Source organism: Mauremys reevesii, linkage group 23 (genome assembly GCF_016161935.1).
Source record: "Mauremys reevesii isolate NIE-2019 linkage group 23, ASM1616193v1, whole genome shotgun sequence".
Taxonomy (NCBI): Eukaryota; Metazoa; Chordata; order Testudines; family Geoemydidae; genus Mauremys; species Mauremys reevesii.
The window spans coordinates 6,364,011-6,378,230 of record NC_052645.1 but is presented as its reverse complement, the minus strand read 5'-3'; positions in this window follow the sequence as shown (position 1 = coordinate 6,378,230).

Sequence of the window (14,220 nt, the reverse complement as noted above, 5' to 3'; positions counted from 1 at the left end):
CCTGCCCTCCCCTGCAGCCGCTGTTGCAAAACTCTTTCCCATACTCCCCCCACCACATACACACACTGTCATCAACCTCCTGGCTGCAGTCTCTACCTGCCGCATTCCACTTCTCCCTCCTCAGTCTAGCAGTGTGGACTCCCAATACTCACTGCACTCAACACCCATCCCTCTGCAGTTTGGCCCTGCTGAAGTACAGCACCCGCTGCATCATACTCCAAAGGAGGAGGTTGGGTATGATCCCTGGACATACACAAATTTGTAGCCATCCCGGGAACCCTCCTCCTCTTGAGACCTTCCATTCCCCCATCCCTGCTGATGAATTTTTTCGTTTGACTCTCTCCTCTGGTGGTTGTCTTTCAATAAAAGAATTGTGTTGGTTTGAAAGCAATCGTTATTCTATTAAGTGAAAGCAAAAAGAGCACTGCAAAGCAACATACATACAGCTATGTTAAGACTCCTTTTTGCATCATGTGCACCAATCACCTCCTAGCATTACAAGCACTGCAATCCTGAGAACAGCAACAAATATTAATGTCTTTCAGCTTCAAATTGCTGCCTCAAAGCATCCCTGATCCTTATGGCCCTATGCTGTCCCCCTCTAATAGCCCTGGTCTCCGGCTCTTCAAACTCAGCCTCCAGGCGCTGAGCCTCTGTGGTCCAGCCTTGAGTGAAGCTTTCACCCTTCCCTTCACAAATATCATGGAGCGCACAGCACGTGGCTATAAGCATAGAAATATCATCATCGGCCATGTCCAGCTTCCCATACAGGCATCACCAGCGGGCTTTTAAACGGGCCAAATGCACACTCCACAGCCATTCTGCACTTGCTCAGCCTGTTGTTGAACCACTCCTTGCTGCTGTCACGTTGCCCCATGTATGGCTTCATGAGCCACGGCATTAAGGGGTAGGCAGGGTCTCCCAGGATCACAATGGACATGTCGACTTCCCCTGCAGTGATCTTCTGGTCTGGGAAGAAAGTCCCTGCTTGCAGCTTCTTGAACAGGCCAGTGTTAATGTCTGTGAAATGCCCACGGTGATCCACAAGCACCTGAAGAACCATTGAGAAATACCCCTTGTGATGAATGTACTCGGTGGCTAAGTGGTCTGGTGCCAGAATTGGAATGTGCATGCCATCTATCGTCCCTCTGGAGTTAGGGAAGCCCATTTGTGCAAAGCCATCCACAATGTCACGCACATTGCCCAAAGTCACAGTCTTTCGTAGCAGGATGTGATTAATGGCCCTGCACACTTGCATCAACATGAGTCTAATGGTCGACTTTCCCACTCCCAACTGGTTAGCGACCGATCAGTAGCAGCCTGAAGTAGCCAGCTTCCACCATGCAATCACCACACACTTCTCCAATGGCAGGGCAGCTCTCATTCTCGTGTCCTTGTGCCCAAGGCCGGCTCCAGACCCCAGCGCACCAAGTGCGTGCTTGGGGCAACATGCCGGGAGGGTGGCAGGCGGCTCCAGTGGACCTCCCGTAGGCGTGCCTGCGGAGGGTCTGGAGGTCCGCGGCTCCGGTGGACCTGCCGCAGGCGTGCCTGCGGAGGGTCCGGAGGTCCGCGGCTCCGGTGGACCTGCCCCAGGCGTGCCTGCGGATGCTCCACCGGAGCCAGCGGGACCAGCGGACCCTCCGCAGGCACATCTGCAGGAGGTCCACTGGAGCCGCAGGACTGGCGACCGCCAGAGCGCCCCCCGCGGCGTGCCACCGTGCTTGGGGCGGCCAAATTACTAGAGCTGCCCCTGCTTGTGCCGCAAGGTGAATGTGGCTTTCCTCATGCAAAAGTTCTGCAGCCAGTGCTCGTCATCCCAGATGTGCATCACAATGTGATGCCACCACTCAGTGCTTGTTTCCCGAGCCCCAAAGTGGCATTCCACAGTGGTCAGCACCTCCAGGAATGCCAGAAGCAATCTCGTGTCATAGTTACTATGCATGGCGAGATCAATGTCACACTCCTCTTGCCTTTGTAGTTTAAGGAATAACTCCACTGCCACTTGTGACATGTTGGTCAGTGTGAACAGCATTCTTGTCAACAGCCTGGGATCCATTCTGCAGCCAGAAAGAGGCATGGCTGGACGTTCAGTACACAAACCATTGAAGGATGGAGTCTAATGTGGATGGAAGCACAGAGATTGCTGGGATGCGAAGCAATGCATCACGGGGCATTGGGACAGGACCCAAGATGCCCCGTGACCCCTTCCATCTTCCCACAAGTCTTAGTGGCAAAAGAGAAAAAGGTGCCCTGTGGGATAGCTGCCCAGAGTGCACCACTCCGAATAGCGTCGCAAGTGCCACAAGTGTGAACACGCTATTGCGCAGGCAGCTGTCAATGTGAACACACAACAGCGGTTTTCCTTCCATGCTCCCTGGGAAGCACTGTAACTGCTGGTGCTGTAACTTTGCTAGTATAGACGCGCCCTTAGTCCATCTAAGATACCAAGCAGGTCTCCTACTATTTCACCAAGGCCTAGTCTACACTGCTACTTTACAGAGCTGAAACTTTCTCGCTCAGGGATGTGAAAAAACACCCCCCTGAGCAATGCAAGTTTCAGCGCTGTAAAGTGCCAGTGTAGACAGTGCCCCAGCACTGGTAGCTACGCCCCTCATGGGGGTGTTTTTTTACAGCACCGGGAGAGCTCTCTCCCCTCACTGGTGCTGCACCATGTTAAAGTGCTGCCGCAAAGACATACCATAATAAGAAAGCAAGGCATCAATTTCCGTGCACTGATCTATCTATCTAACTATCAGTCTCCATAGATTCATAGCTGACAAGGCCAGAAGGGACCATTATCTACCCTGACCTTCCACATAACACAGCCCAAAGAACGTCACCCAGTAAATTAGCTCCAATATCAGATCCATTCCTCTCTGTATATCAAGATTCTTATCTATTCTTTTTATGCAACCCATAGATTCTTATACACTGATCTGTCAACATTCTGTCCGTTTGTTTGTAGTGCTATTGTAGCTGTGTTGGTACCAGGATATGAGAGAGACAAGGACCAGATGGAGGAGGTAATATCTTTTATAGGACCAATATCTGTTATGGAAGAGACAAACTTTTGAACTTCACAGAACTATTCTTCTGGTCTGGCGAAGGTAACCAGAGAATACAGTATTCTCAGGGTTAGCCTGATGGCTCAAATGTTGGGGAGTGGAATTGCATCAGGAATGTCAGCATGCAAGTGAACAAGATTCAGCCCTAAAAAGGACTTTGAATGCAGTGTGCTGATTGGATCATCAGTTTTCCCAGTCTGAACTGAGTAATCCCAGAGTGCATGACAAGAGAGCTGATCCTAGTGTGTAGAAAAGACAAACCAACAGTCTATTCCAAGGCCTTATGCTGGCACCAACACTTTTCAACCTGTACACAAACAACTTTCTGCTTACTGAATCCCACAAGCTCACATACTCAGATGACATTTGCTCAGGCTTCCAAACCCAGTCATTCCCAGAACTTGAAGAACCCTCAACTTGATTAAGATGGCCAAATACTGTAGTCAGAGACATTTACAACCAAGTGTGATCAAAATTTTGAGTGTGCTCCATCTTTACAATGCCTGAACAGCCAAAGAACTGACTGTTTTTCTCAATGGACATCACTTGAAACATGAATCCCACTCAGTCTACCTTGAAGTAGCCCTAGACAGATCTCTCCCATATTTTTACCACCTGAGGAAACTGTACGTAGGTGAGGACATGTAACAACCTTGTAAATAGATTGGCTGGCACTTCATGTGGAGCAAACACTCAGACTCTCTGACTATCCGGTTTAGCCCTCTGTTATGCTGCAGCAGCATACTGTGCTCCGATCTGGCTCATTCGTTGCGTGTCAAGTTAATTGATACACAACAACACTCAGCCATGTACATTGTACCTGGGACAATGAGACAAACACCAGCAGCATGTCTCCCCATCACTCCTCCACATGTCCATTGCAAGGACACTACAGCCAGAATGCTTGAGAAGATCAGGACAAACCCAAGCCCAGACTAACCCAGAGCTCAGAGCAGTTGCCTGAAAGGGGTAAGACCCTGTACAAATCCTTTCCCCCCCACAGGCATAGAGGAAACTGAACCTGTTGTGATACTGTATGATTAAAATATGACCATATTATATAATTGCAACAAATCTTGTACAAAGTGTGTCCTGTAAGGTGTCAATGGGAAAGTTATGGTTAGCTGAATATGATTATCCTATTTGTATGTATGTATCATTTTAGTATCGGAAGTTATGAATATTGACTATGTAACAATATTTCAAATGTGTTTGCTCCTGGTTAGCACCCACAAGGTAGGTCTAGTCAGCACATTGTGAATGGACTATTCAAGTTAATGGTCCGTCATCGAACACAATGGCCATGCAAGAAGCTTATCCCCACCTGATGGACTTTCCTGTGGACATTCCAGCCAGAATATGGGTAATGGCTATGACTCATCAAAGACTGCAAGGGCACGTGACCAGCTCATGTGACACTGGACTCCATCTTGTGCCTGTACTTTCCCACAAACTGTGCTGGGGGCTTTGCTTGGAACAATGAGATTCCCTCCACATCTCAGAAGCTATAAAAGGCCCTGGAACATCTCTATTTTGCCTCTTTCCTGCTCTGATCTTTGGACTATGGACTTATACTAATAGGAGCATTCTAACCAATCATGAGCACCTTCCAATCATTTGAAGCATCCAGAGACTTGATTTAAGCCAGCAGTTTATGCCATCACTGCTTCAAGCCTGATCCAAGAATTTTGCCATTGTTGTATGTATTCGATTCCTTTAACCAATTTTAACTCTCATCTCTTTCTTTTTTCATATAAATAAACCATCAGATATTAGATACTAAAATATTGGCAACAGCATGATTATTGGGTAAAATCTGATGTATATATTGACCTGGGTATGTGGCTGGTTCTTTGGGATCAGAAGAAGCTTTGGTTGATGAAGCAGGGGTCTACTACAGACCACCAAACCAAGAAGAAGTGGATGAGGCTTTTTTTAAACAACTAACAAAATCAACCAAAGCGCAGGATTGGTGGTGAGGGGGAACTTCAACTACCCAAATAACACAGCAAGGCACAGATTATCGAACAAGTTCCTGGAATGTATTGGAGACAATTTTTTATTTCAGAAGGTGGAGAAAGCTACTGCGGGGAGGCTGTTCTAGATTTGATTTTGACAAATAGGGAGGAACTGGTTGAGAATATGAAAGTGGAAGGCAACTTGGAGTAAAGTGATCATGAAATGGAGTTCATGATTCTAAGGAATGGTAGGAGGGAGAACAGCACACTTAAGACAATGGATTTCAAGAAGGCGACTTTAGAAAACTCAGGGAGTTGGTAAGTAAAATCCCATGGGAAGCCAGTCTAAGGGGAAAAACAACTGAAGACAGTTGGCAGTTTTTCAAAGAGACATTATTAAGGGCACAAGAGCAAACTATACCACTGTGTAGGAAAGATAGGAACAGGGCCGTCCTTACCCATACGCAAAGCACGCAGCTGCGTAGGGCACCAGGACATTTGGGGCACCACATTTCTTTGTGCCCTGCGTAGCTGCATGCTGCTCCAGCCCCTGCTCCAGCTCTGCCCCATGATCCCCACCCCTGCTCTGCACCATCCCGCTCCTGCTGTGCCTCTTCCTGCTCCTGCCCAACCCTGCCCCCACTCCTCTGAGCTCTGCAGCAGCCAGCATGGCCGGGTCTGCACTCCCAGCGGCTGGTGAGTGTGCTGGGGGGTGGTTCCCCTCTGTCCCCCAAGCCCGCCTCCCCCGCGGAGGCCTGGGGCCCACTCATCACCCTCCCACGGAGGCCTGGGGCCCACTTCTCCCCCTCCCCTCCCCCCGCAGAGGCCTGGGACCCGCCCCCCCCATGGAAGCCTGGGGCCCGCTCCTAACCCACCCCCCACAGAGGCCTGGGGCCTCACCCCCACATGGTGTGGGGGGCTGCATAATAGCTAGGGACGGCCCTGGAGAGGAAGTATGGCAAGAGACTAGGGGTTTGTCATAGAAGTGGATGGGTGAGATTCTGTGGCCTGCATTGTGCAGGAGGTCAGACTAGATGATCATAATGGTCCCTTCTGACCTTAAAGTCTATGAGACTATGAGACCACCCTGGCTTAACCAGGAGATCTTCAATGATCTAAAACTGAAAAAAAAGAGTCCTACAAAAAATGGAAACTCGGTCAAATTACAAAGGATGAATATAAACAAATAACACAAGTATGCAGGGATAAAATTAGAAAGGCCAAGGCATAAAACGAGATCAAACTAGTTAGGGACATAAAGGGTAACAAGAAAACATTCTACAAATACATTAGGAGCAAGATGAAGACCAAGGACAGAGTAGGCCCGTTATTCAATGAGGGGGAATGGAAAATGTGGAAATGGCAGAGGTGCTTAATGACTTCTTTGTTTCAGTTTTCACCATGAAGGTTGGTGGCGATTGGACGTCTAAAATAGTGAATGCCAATGAAAATGAGGTAGAATCAGAGTCTAAAATAGGGAAAGAACAAGTCAAAAATTACTTAGATAAGTTAGATCTCGTCAAATCACCAGGGCCTGATGGAATACATCATAGAATACTCAAGGACCTGACTGAGGAGATATCTGAGTCATTAGCAATTATCTTTGAAAAGTCATGGAAGACGAGAGACATTCCAGAAGACTGGAAAAGGGAAAATATAGTGTCCATCTATAAAAAGGGAAATAAGGACAACCCGGGGAATTACAGACCAGTCAGCTTAACTTCTGTACCCGGAAAGATAATGGAGCAAATAATTAAGCAATCAATTTGCAAACACCTAGAAGATAATAAGGTGATAAATAACAGTCAGCATGGATTTGTCAAGAACAAATCGTGTCAAACCAACCTGATAGCTTTTCTTTGACAGGGTAACAAGCCTTGTGGATAGGGGGGAAATGGTAGATGTGGTATATCTTGACTTTAGTAAAGCTTTTGATACTATCTCTCATGACCTTCTCATAAACAAACTCGGAAATACAACCTAGATGGAGCTACTATAAGGTGGGTGCATAACTGGTTGGAAAATAGTTCCCAGAGAGTAGTTATCAGTGGTTCACAGTCATGCTGGAAGGGCATAACAAGTGGGGTTCTGCAGAGATCACTTCTGGGTCCGGTTCTGTTCAATATCTTCATCAATGATTTAGATAATGACATTGAGAGTACACTTATAAAGTTTGCGGACAATACCAAGCTGGAAGGGGTTGCAAGTGCTTTGGGGGATAGGATTAAAATTCAAAATGATCTGGACAAACTGGAGAAATGGTCTGAAGTAAATAGGAAGAAATTCAATAAGGACAAATACAAAATACTCCACTTAGGAAGGAGCAATCAGTTGCACACATACAAAATGGGAAATGACTGCCTAGGAAGGAGTCCTGCAGAAAGGGATCTGGGGGTCAGTGGATCACAAGCTAAATATGAGTCAACAGTGTAACGCTGTTGCAAAAAAAGCGAACATCATTCTGGGATGTATTAGCAGGAGTGTTGTAAGCAAGACACGAGAAGTAATTCTTCCGCTCTACTCCGCGCTGATTAGGCCTCAACTGGAGAATTGTGTCCAGTTTGGGCGCCACATTTCAGGAAAGATGTGGACAAATTGGAGAAAGTCCAGAGAAGAGCAACAAGAATGATTAAAGGTCTAGAAAACATCACCTATGAGGGAAGTTTGAAAAAACTGGCTTTGTTTAGTCTGGAGAAGAGAAGACTGAGAGGGGACATAGAATCATAGAACTGGAAGGGACCTTAAGAGGTCATCTAGTCCAGTCCCTTGCACTCAAGGCAGGACTAAGTATTATCTAGACCATCCCTGATGGGTGTTTGTCCAACCTGCTCTTAAAAATCCCCGATGATGGAGATTCCTCAACCTCCCTAGGCAATTTATTCCAATGCTCAACCACTCTGACAGGAAGTTTTTCCTAATGTGCAACCTAAACCACCCTTGCTGCAGTTTAAGCCCATTGCTTCTTGTCCTATCCTCAGAGGTTAAGAACAATTTTTCTCCTTCCTCCTTGTAACAACCTTTTATGTACTTGAAAACTGTTATCATGTCCCCTCTCAGTCATAACTCCATTGTCACTGGTGTGCAGTGATGGGGACTTGACAGGACCTCTGCTGCAGACATGCTGTAATTTCACATGCTACCTCAGCCTTGCGAGATGTGGAAAGGCTAAGCCATCTGGGAGGATGGATGGTCTTATGGCAGAAAGCCCAGACCAGGTGTGATGGGTTGTCACCCCTGGGGTGCAGTCTGGGAACTGTGGGAACTGCTGTGCCCCTCTAACCACCCAACTGGTCTGACCCTGCTCACAGTGCTTTGTTGGAGATACAGCCAGTCTCCCCCATCTCCCTTATCACCCAACGTGACAGCAGGTGGCACCACACACCCAAATTGAGCTACCTGAGTGCTTTACCTAAGTCACTGAAAGACAGGCAGGAGACAACAGCCAATTTCCCAACTCCTCCGCCTTGCACCCTTGCTGGAGTGTAAACCCAAAATTATACTGTCTTGCACTGCACAGGGATCTGTATGATGTAAGCACAATGATAAAGTTTGCCTTCCCCTCAATGTGGGAAGGACATGCAAAAGCTCACAGAGCTGAGATTTTACCCAGACACTTCATTCAAAACACACTGGTTAGGATAAAGCATAAAACAAGGGTATTAACTAGAGAAAGATAGATTTTAACTGATTATAAGTGATAGCAAACAGATCAAAGCAGATTACATAGAAAATAAACAAAACCACAAACTAAGCTTAACATACTAGATAGATTGGATATGAATTAGCAACTTCTCACCCTGACTGATGATACAAGCAGTCCAGCAAGTTTCCATACACAGGCTAGAAATCCCTTTAGCCTGGGACCAGCACTTCCCCCAGTTCAGTCTTTGTTCCTCAGGTGTTTCCAGGAGTTCTCTTGTGTGGGGAGTGAGGCCCCAAGGTGATGTCACACCCCACCTTATATAGCTTCTCCGTACAGTGAGAACCCTTTGTTTCAAACTCAGTTCCCAGTCCAGCTTGTGGAAAAATATAGGTACCAAAATGGAGTTCAGTGTCATGTGGTCTGGTCACATGCCCTTGCACGCCCTGCTGAGTCATGGCAGCCATTACTTACAGGCTGGCTGGAGTGTTCTCAGGAAGGCTAAGCGCTTCCATGGTCCATTGTCTTTGCTGATGGGCCATCAGCACTGTCTAGCTTCTTCATTGTTGTACCTGAAAGGCTGGCTGTGGGTGTTTTCCAGAGTGAGCACATTTGAAATATAGATACATAGTCAATATTCATAACTTCAGATACAAAATTATACATGCATACAAATAGGATAATCATATTCAGCAAATCATAACTTTTTCAGGGACACCTCACAAGACATATCTTGTACAGGATGCATTGTAATTATGTCATAGTCATATCATAATACTACTACTATGATGAATATGGGGTGTAGTGTCACAGTGGGGACTCCGGAGACCTCGTTTCTGTTTCCTGCCGTATCAGATTCATTGTGTGTCTGTGGCCAAGTCACTTCCCCTCCCTCGGCCTTGTGTTCCTCACCTCCCTGGTCACAAGGCGTTGGAAGGCTTTATTCATTGCTGGCTCTGGGCCAAGCCCCCTGCATTGCTCACATGAAGCTTAGTTTGGGCTGACCTTAAATGTTACAGAGATTTCTGTGCAATAGCTTTGACCAAAGCGGCAGAATTCTGCAAACTAAGTTATCCAGGCCTGAATCTATTCTGGGGCAGTGCTCTGATGGCCCAGTGCCCCCTGGGCCAGCCTAGCCCTTGTGCAGATTCCATTAGCTCTTGTCACCTGTACTGGGGAATACTGACTCCTTTCCTTATTGTCCCTTGTGATGGTCACAGGTAAATTACAGTCTGCTCCTCAAGTGTATTCCAAGCAGCACCCCACAGATACTCAGTAACCAGCAACTAAACTAGTTCACATGCATTACAGATGTACAACACGCTGTGACTGCAACGCCAATTTCAGGACATTGCATTAGATGGAGACCTTGAAATTATCTTAACTGAAGCCTTCCACCTCCATGCCACACTGTTAAATACCTGTATAAACTGCAACACAAACCCTGCACCAGCGTTGCCTATATGTGTCCATTGTAGTCATCCCTTGAAGCAAAGCGCTACATTTCTGGCTAGTAAACGGAGCAACTCCTGGCCCAGGTGGTGTGATCAGTGAGCACCCCTTGTGCCTTTTCTGGGGCACTCTCTGGTACTGTAGTCTCTTCTGAGAAGATCCCTGCTCACCTGAATGGCGGAGAAGGACATTGGCATGTTAGTTTCTCTCCGATCCCCTTGGCATTTAACTGTGATTCACGCTCTCTCACCTTATGTCACAGCATATTGGTACCTGGGACACCATGTAACACAATGTGGCTACAGTTTCAACAGGACCAATTTCCATTTGGGAAAGTCACTGTCCCCAGTAAGTGATGCTCTGTGCAGTTTAGGACTTCTCTGAACCCTCCCTTGGCTGTTTGTGAGATCACTGCTCAGAGTGGGGGGCACCAATGTATCAGCAGTCATACAGCACTCACACACATACACTCCCTTGTACATGCACACACAAACACACCCATACAAACTTAAACACACACATGCTGCACATGCATACACACCCATATATGCAACGTGCATGTACATACTCACACACACACACACAATGATCTTGAATTGCCCTAAAGTAGCAGAAAATGTGAGCAGTCAGAATTTCACCTCATTTTACATCAATTAGGCTTCCTAAAATGAGAGGCCAAACAATTTCTTAGAGCCAAACAATGTGGGTGATTGGTTCACTGAACAGGTAGCTTATCCCAGCTGGTTGGGCTGCATTCCCAAAAACCTGACTCCCAGAGTCACTTTGACTCCATGCGCTAAAATGAGCAGCCAGGCTAGCCTTGGCTGAGGACTGCAGATGCTGTCAAGTTTGGGTGGTCCCACTCTCAGATTTCAGAGTAGCAGCCGTGTTAGTCTGTATCCGCAAAAAAAAAAAAAAAAAAAAACAGGAGTACTTGTGGCACCTTAAAGACTAACAAATTTATTTAAGCATGAGCTTTCGTGAGCTAAAGCTCACTTCTTCGGATGCATAGAATGGAACACACAGACAGGAGATATTTATACATACAGAGAACATGAAAAGGTGGAAGTATGCATACCAACAGGCAGAGTCTAATCAATTGAGATGAGCTATCGTTAGCAGGAGGAAAAAAACTTTTAGAAGTGATAATTAAGATGGCCCATAGAAGGTGTGAGGAGAACTTAACATAGGGAAATAGATTCAATTGGTGTAATGACCCAACCATTCCCAGTCTTTGTTTAAACCACAGTTAATTGTATCTAGTTTGCACATTAATTCAAGTTCAGCAGTCTCTCTTTGGAGTCTGTTTTTGAAGTTTTTTTGTTGCAAAATTGCCACCTTCAAGTCTGTCACTGAGTGGTTAGAAAGGTTGAAGTGTTCTCCCACTGGTTTTTGAATGTTATGATTCCTGATGTCAGATTTGTGTCCATTTATTCTTTTGCGTAGAGACTGTCCGGTTTGGCCAATGTACATGGCAGAGGGGCATTGCTGGCACATGATGGCATATATCACGTTGGTAGATGTGCAGGTGTACGAGCCCCTGATGGTGTGTCTGATGTGATTAGGTCCTGTGATGGTGTCACTTGAATGGATATGTGGACAGAGCTGGCATCGGGCTTTATTGCAAGGATAGGTTCCTGGGTTAGTGTTTATGTTGTATGGTGTGCGGTTGCTGGTGAGTATTTGCTTCAGGTTGGGAGGCTGTCTATAAGCGAGGACTGGCCTGTCTCCCAAGATCTGTGAGAGTGAGGGATCATCTTTAAGGATAGGTTGTAAATCTTTGATGATGCGCTGGAGAGGTTTTAGTTGGGGGCTGTAGGTAATGGCTAGTGGTGTTCTGTTATTTTCTTTTTTAGGCCTGTCCTGTAGTAGGTGGCTTCTGGGTACTCTTCTGGCTCTGTCAATCTGTTTTTTCACTTCAGCAGGTGGGTATTGTAGGTTTAAGAATGCTTGATAGAGATCTTGTAGGTGTTTATCTCTGTCCGAGGGATTGGAGCAAATACGGTTGTATCTTAGAGCTTGGCTGTAGACAATGGATCGTGTGGTAATCTTACCACAGTGAGGCTTCCAGCTCTCTGGATTTTATCGTATGTGTGGGGCAATCTCAGCCTTGCAGATATAAGAAGTAGATGTTAAAGTGTCAGTCATCGTTCTAGGGTAAAGTTAGTGATATAGAACCAACAATAAACTTCTTGTCTGCTGTGGACTCTGACAAAGAGCTTTGAAAAGAAGGCAAGGTTTTCCTTAGATAACTGATAATAGTCCTGGCATAATGTGCAGACAATTTAATACTTAGCAGCTTTACCCCTCTAGCAGGTGTTTGTTTAAGAGAGACTTCACAGTGCAGAGAAGGAAATAGCAGATTTCCTCAGGCTCATTAGGCGACGTTTCACTTTCTAATGCACAAGGTTTTATTCGTTAAATGGCTTGACTTGATTTCCAAGTTCTTTTCTCCCTTATCAAGGATTCACTTAATACACTGGAAGTTTCACATCTGCAGGGAAGAACAGTGGGTACATTTCTCCTCCTAACAGGTATATCTTCTAAATCCAGAAAAGACCCCTTTCACACACTTCATCAGAAGCTTCATGTTCCCTGGGCAAATTGATTTTTATCTGAAAGAAAAAGGGAATGTCTGAAATGTTGCACTTTTTGGCTTGAAAGTAAGAATATTGATAGCGCTAAGAAAGGAAACATCATGGAGTTTGCCTTTGTTTTTTTTCTAAGCTACCCCAGTTTAGGAAATTCAGCAGAGAATGCAAAGTGCTTGGGGTTGTGGTTAGAACCTTTCCCAGATTTATTTATACATAATGTATAAATGTGTCCTATCAAGGCCTTGATCGTACAAATGCTTGTGCACAGAACTTTATGCCGTGACGCTTCACTGAAATCTGTAGGACAACTCGCATGTGCAAACTGCACGTACACAAGCGGTTGCAGGATGGGTCTGACTGCTCAGAGCCAGCACAACCCCTGATTAAAAAGCAGATACAAACACAAAGCAAACAGGAAGAGCTAGGCAAACCCATTGGGCTTCAGATACATTAGCTGCGAAGTTTTGAAGACAACTTGTTTCTTGGGGGATCGTTCTTGCCAGGATTTGGCCCGTTCTGTTCTCGGTCAGGCCCTGAGCCTGCATGTGCTCCTCCAGTTGTTTGGCTTTACACACGTGAGAAGGGCATCGGAGCCAACAGGATACTGTCGCACGTAAGGCTATGCAGCTGCATCAGGGCCTTAGTGTGTAAGGTGCTCCCCGCAGGTCCTGATCTGTATGTTCCGTAAGGAGTCCCATGCATTTACAGGCTCCATACAGGATCATAATCAGATTCTAGTGGTTATCACCTCTCACCCTCTATAGGTTGGAGACCTACAAAAATACATGGCCAGATACTCAGCCCCCATTCAGGACCCTTTGACCAACTGAGTGTCACAGAGGGGCTGAAATCACCACTGCCACAGCCAACAGCTGGAGGGTTCCCCCAGCAGAGAGGAATTCTTCGGTCTTGTGCCAATGGCTACCCACCCTCCCTCCTTCCTTGGCCATATTGGGAGGTGGAGGGGGCAGAAATCTCTGCTCTGCCAGTTCAAAGCTACTGAGCTTCCCTTAGGGATCACAGCCAGTTGTCATAAATTAGAGCAGCCCCCAGGCTGTTCTAACCTATATTGGAATCAGGACAATCTGAAAACCCAGGAGCTGTAATCAGCTCCCAGAAGCCCCCTTACTTCTCTCCTGCACTGAGTGGATCTGGGTGCAGGAGAAAATGTGACCCTTATGTATTAATGCCACTGAATGGAGATTCATCTTTAAGGGGGAGCCTGTGGAATTCACATTGTATTTCCCATCCTGAGGCAGAGTGCAACATCTATTGCCATGCCAAAAGGCCATGGGGACTTGGGGCACTGCCCTGGCCATACACGTTCCTGGTGCCCTGATCTCTACAGGGTAATTGTTCCATCTTTCCCACTCAGAGAGAGGAAAGGTTGGCCCCTGCCCTCCTGTTCTCTTCGGGCTCTCGAGTCCTGCTGGGATTGGCTGAACTGAAAGACAGCTGTAAGACAAGAATGAAAAGAAACTGGAGAGAGCAGCTCATCCTGTCTGGGAATA